This window comes from Mus caroli, chromosome 5, assembly GCF_900094665.2.
Source record: "Mus caroli chromosome 5, CAROLI_EIJ_v1.1, whole genome shotgun sequence".
NCBI lineage: Eukaryota > Metazoa > Chordata > Mammalia > Rodentia > Muridae > Mus > Mus caroli.
The window spans coordinates 129,597,155-129,602,893 of NC_034574.1; the positions used below are offsets into that span (position 1 = coordinate 129,597,155).

A 5,739-nucleotide genomic window follows, 5' to 3' on the forward strand; every position below is an offset into this window, starting at 1 on the left:
GTACTGGTCACGAGAGTTGAGAAGCTGTCTTTCCCTGTCTGTGATCCCAATGACTGAGTTTGTTTTCCCCTTTTGGGTAAACTGAGCCGCAGAGAAGCATGGCCTTCCACTGCCAGCCGCAGAGTCAAACTGTAGCTTGTTTTTTCCACATCCTTTCTTCCTGCTATCTTCTTGCTCANGGTCCAGAACTGCAGTTGTGGCAGCTGAGCCCAACCTTCCCTGAGGGTCTGAAGGGTCAGGCCTTCCCCCTTGAATCACTATCTCTTGAAATATTCTGGAGGCCTGAGTGTGCCACCACGGAGCAGGCCCAGTTATCCCAGCCCTGAAGAGNCTGAGGCAGAAGAATNAAAAGTTCAAGGCTAGCCTTGGGTGACATACTTTGTCTTACTGCTAAGTCATCTGAGGGCCGTGTATGTAGCACAGCATTTAAAATTGCATTTGACTCTGGTCTGTGAGGCAGAGCTGGAGATTCTCTAAAGAATCTCTTGCTGGAAAATCTCAAGGAGGCAGGAAAACGCAGGAGTCACCATTAGTGGGGTGTNTCTGCCACCTGCTGGCCACTCCTGGAACTTCACTTTCTCTGATAAAGTTCCAATCAAGAGCATCAATGAATGAGTTTTGAGACTTTGTAACACAGTAGATTTGGGGCCTGGGATCAGGGGCGTGTGTGTGAACTCTAGAAGTGAATCTTAGGGTTCATTAAGAGAGGAGAAAGAGGGGACTAGATCATATTCCCAGGACCTCCAGGCACTTACCTAACTTGTCTGAGTTTTAGTGGCTATCTCTAACTTGTTCGTTCACATGCTTTGATTTAAGTTGGGAATGACACGTACAGCCAGGCATGGCTGCCTGCACTTATAATGCGGCACTGTTGGAGCGGGGTAGCAGAGAAAGAGGGATCGTGAGGGCTTGCTAGCCTCCAGCCTAGCTCCAGGGTCAGTGAGGGTCAGGGTCCTGTCTCGGGGAATAAGGTAGAGGACACATGATGCAAACTTGTGAATTTATCAAAATATCTAGGGGGGACACAGTGGGGACAGTGACNCATCTTGAAGGACGTCTCACCCCCACATCCACCACCACCACCACCATCACCATCACCATGGTATACAACCTGAGGCCAGCACTATCTAGGTATATTAGTTAGCTCGGTCAGTTAGACACAGCCCTGGGTCAGCTGACAAGCTAGTCTCGGCTGTGGAAAACACCTAGATAGGATTGGCCTGGGGCATGTCTGTGATGGATTATCTTAGGTTGATTGCTGTAGGAGGGCTCAGCCCACTGTGAGGTGGCACCGTCCCAAGGCAGGTNGTTCTGGGTCGTTTAAGAAAACTAGGTAAGTGTGGGGCTGTGGGTGACCCAGCAAGCAACACTCCTCCATGAGCTTTGCTTCCAGTTTCTGTCCTGACTTCCCTCAGTAGTGGACTGATGTATAAGCTGAAATAAGCCCTTACGTTCCCTAAGCTGGTTTTGGTTTAGATTGGGTCATCAGGTAACAGAAGGGACCCCAGGACAAGCAGGCATGACAACTGCAACTGTGCTGGCCATGGACATCAGCGGCACTCTGCAGCCCGGCCACAAAGCCTGGACCTCTGAGGGGAGTCTACAGGAAGGTCTTTTTATTTTTGCTCTTGAAAAGAAGCCAGGGATAGTGGCCCNGGTCTAAATTTTAGCACACAAAAGGCTGAAGCAGGAGGACCAGGAGTTGGACAACAGAGCTCAAAATGGATCTATGGGGCTCTGTGTGTCTTAGGAACAGCTGCATGCTTCCAGGGCTTGCTTTTTTCCTTTTTATTTATTACCATCCTGAGAGATGAACACAGGTCCTCACACATACCAGAGGCTCTATCATTGAACCACGCCCCAGCCCCTCCCTGGGGGATTCTAGGCAGGGGCTCTACCACTGAGCCACACTCTCAGCATCTTTTATACTTTGAAACAGGATATGGCTTTGCTAAGTTGCTTAGGCTGGCCTTAAATTCACTCCATGGCTCAGATGGACTTTAAACTTATCACCCACCAGGTTCAGACTCCCAGGTAGCTAGGATCACAGACGTATGCTACCAGTACTGGCTAGATCGTTCACTATTTTAAAGAAGAATGTAAAATTCTAATGTTATGCTTAATTTACCTTTTTTTTTTTTGTAATTAGTTCAAGTTTCAACACACTACATGAGCAAATTAGACCCAGGAGGGCAGGGTGTGGCCTATATGTAGAGGCCCTGGGTGCCCACTGCCCACTCTGACCTCACTCCCTGGCCAGATTCCTCCCCTGTGGGTCCTTCTCACCAGCTGGACCTGTGGGTCTTCTCCTCCGGGGCCCTGGATGTGCGATGGGAATGGCGTCTGGCAGGAAGTCCTCGTTCCAGGTTGGTGGGGTGCTCTGCGGGGGTGGCAGGTCATTGTCTGGACCTGAAGGCTGCTCAGCTGCTTCCAGCAAGAGGACCTGGCCAAGGAAGGGTGGACTGTCAGGCCTTAGCCAGCCAGGACAAGGACAGGCAACAGATAAGAGTGGGGCCCAGATACACAGTGGAGTATTATTCAGCCATCAAGAAGAAGGCCATTTGCAGAGAGATCATTATGTTAAGCAAAATGAAACAGACTCAGAAAGACAAATGCTGCATATTTTCTCTCACAGTCAGGATCTCCCCACCCCTTCTCTCTTGAGTTGAATACAATTAAGATTACATGGAAAATGCAGTGCCCACTTTTAGACAACTTGGTAAAAAGAATGGGCTGGCGAGATGGCTCAGAAAGTAAAAGAGCTTGTCACCAAAACTAATGACCTGAGTTCAATCCCCGAGACCCCACACAGTAGAAGGAGAGAGCTGACTCCTGCTTATTGTCCTCTGACCTTCAAATGTGTGCTGTGACATGTGTGTGCCCCTATGACACATTCACACACAAAAATAGACAACATGTAAAAGAAAAGCTGGGCATGATGGGAACACCCATGTGTCCAGTGTTTGGGAGGTGGTGACAGAAGGATTAAGAGTTTAAGAGTTCGAGGCCAGCTGAGGGATATATATAGGAGTTCAAGGCAGCCTGGGCTACACGAGACATTGTGTGTGTGTGTGTGTGTGTGTGTGTGTGTGTGTGTGTGTCAGTGTTGCTGTTGTTTGAGCAGAACAGGGTCATGGGTATGCAGGGACACATGACATGACCCCTGATGGTCACTGAGACCAGTTGTCCGCCGCTCATGGTGAGTTATGCCTTTCAGCAGGGACGCTGTCCTTTGGTAGGTACATCTCTGTCCTTCCTTCCACATCAGAAGTTTCATGACTCTCAGGCAGCACTTTCCAGACCATCTGGTTCATTTGTAGCCATTTGTCACTATGACTGAATGACAGTGAGCCCCACCCTCTTCACTGACACAGAGAGACTGTGAGGCGTGCACCCTGTCCCCTCTTTCCGTGGCTTAGTGTGTTCAAATTCTTTCACTGGGGAATAATCATGAATGGACACATGGACAGAAAGATAGAAGGATGGATGGATGGATGGATGGATGTTTAGAAGGATGAATGGTTGGTTGAACGGACAGATGGACAGACGGATGGACAGACAGATGGACAGTTGGATGGATGGGTGGGTGGACAGACAGACGGATGGACGGACGGACGGTTGGATAGATGGGCGGATGGATGGATGGATGGACGGATGGATGGATGGATGGATGGATGGATGGATGGATGGATGGGTGGAGGAGTCAACAGGTGGTAGATGGACAGGAAAGAAAGGTATACATGGCCTGTTTCGGTGCTCTTGGCATCTCTTGGCACTAAACTGAGGCAGTGGCTCTCAGTACCCCATGCCCTGCCATCTCCTCTCAGTNGAATTGGGGCTCAAAGATGGCAAATACAGGAAGCCTGTACCTGGAACTCTTTCCCTTGATTCAAGTTTTCAAGTAATGTATGGAAACACCGTAATGAAACCCATAGCTTGGCACGCTGACTCTTTTGGAGTTTTTGTTTTTATTTTATGTATGTGAGTATCTGGCCTGCATGTCTGTCTGTGCACCATGAGGTCAGAACAGAGCATCAGAAGCCCTGGAACTGGAGTTGCAAGCTGTGATGTGGGTGCTAGGATCCGAATCTGGGTCCTCAGAAAGACCACTGCGTGCTCTTAATGCTGAGCTATTTCTCCAGCCCTTTTGTGTGCCAATTAACAACAACAACAACATAAAAATTCCAAAACCNAGTGGGCCCTAGCTGTTCCTGAAGTGCCCATCAGAGGGCGCTGTGTACCTGGGCTGAACACAGGACAACCCCTGCTCTGGGNGGCAGGCTTGGAGTCTGATGGGTCCTAGGGCAGAGGGGTACATCTGGGAACCCCGTTACTCCCCCTGATGCTGGCAATCAATGGGCCAAACGGCTGTTTTCTCTGTCCTGGGTCCTGGCTAGCCTGAGGTTTCATGGGAGGTATGTGTGCCTTTCCAATTCAGCTACCTGGGGCTCCTCTCCACCTGGCGCTAGGGCCACTCAGCTAAGCCACTCTCTTTGATCNTTGAGTCAGGAAGGTTCTGTGCATNTTTCTCATATATGACCTGGAAACCAAGACTCAGAGACTGTACTTAACTCCTCTGAGGTCACCCAGTGAGTGGGTGGTCAGACNAGGATCTCAGCCTCGGATCTCCTGACACCCTGCCCACCAGGTTTCCTACCAGAAAGGGAGGGTTCAGAATCCTGCCCCAGCCTGTGGCCTTCCCAGAGCTNGGGCGACTGCTGGGATGCTGCCGCAGCAGAGGGGAAGGGAAGTAACTTAACNGAAGGAATGTGCATCTGAGGGTGGCATGGGATGGGTGACTCAGCACAGTAGATGCGAGCATGGCGTGACAGGGACCTCAAAGCCCGAAGCCTCTGTTAGGGATGGGGGAAGAAAGCTGCTCCCCAGTTTTGCTTGGTTACTGAGAACAGAGCTGTGTTGTCCATTAAACAAGGTCAGGCTTGGGGTGCAGCTGATAAGAACTATATCCCAGCATCCTCCAGGGATCTAGAGATGAGCAAGGAGACAATTCTCAGGTACCTGAAGCTAAAGTAAGGCCATGTCGGAGGATGTGTGTGTGTGTGTGTGTGTGTGTGTGTGTGTGTGTGTGTGTGTGTGGTAGGGTGTGGAAGGGTGGTGCTGTGGGGGAGGTAAGATTGGTGGGGACCAGGACAATCATCAAGTCAGAGGGATCCCAGAAGAAGTGTCTACCCCATACCACTAAGGATTGACCAAGGTATTCTTCCTGCTAAGTTCTGGGCTTCCTCAAAGGGACCCTGCCCCCAGCTCCTTGGCTGACTCCTTCTGGATGCTTCCACTTGGCCACCATGGCCCACAGAGCCCACAAACCAAGGCAGAGGTGTCCCAGCCTCCGTCAAACCTGAATCTGCCTCAGCCTGAGCCCCTGCACTCCTGGCTCGGCATGACTGATGTCCTAAGAGGGGAATCCATCTGTGCCCAGACTGAGCTTAACGGGGACACAAGTGGACACAAGTCCAAGAAAGCAGGAGCGTGGGCCGGTGCGCTGGCTCTGGGTTACCCCCTGAGCTTGCTGCCGAGCCTGCAGACCTGAATTTACCCCCTAGGGTCCACATGGAGGGAGAAAAGCGACTTCCACCAAGTTGTCTGTGCTTGCTCATACACACTGTGGCATGCGTATCTGCACTCATGACTATGTGCACACGCACGCGTGCACATGCACACACACACAAAATCAAGAAAAAGTAAAAAACAAAACAAAAAACCAGACTACAGATTTTC

At 50.6% G+C, this 5,739-nt stretch overlaps 1 long non-coding RNA gene across 1 annotated transcript in view; it reads right to left on the reverse strand.

Annotated features, from left to right (window-relative positions):
* Positions 1-2,291: 2,291 nt before the first annotated feature.
* The window catches only part of LOC115031124, a 75,466-nt gene continuing 72,018 nt past the window's right edge, over positions 2,292-5,739 (reverse strand). The window contains exon 3 of the long non-coding RNA XR_003836735.1: positions 2,292-2,443. This is a non-coding gene — a long non-coding RNA (uncharacterized LOC115031124). The remainder of the gene's footprint in view (positions 2,444-5,739) is intronic.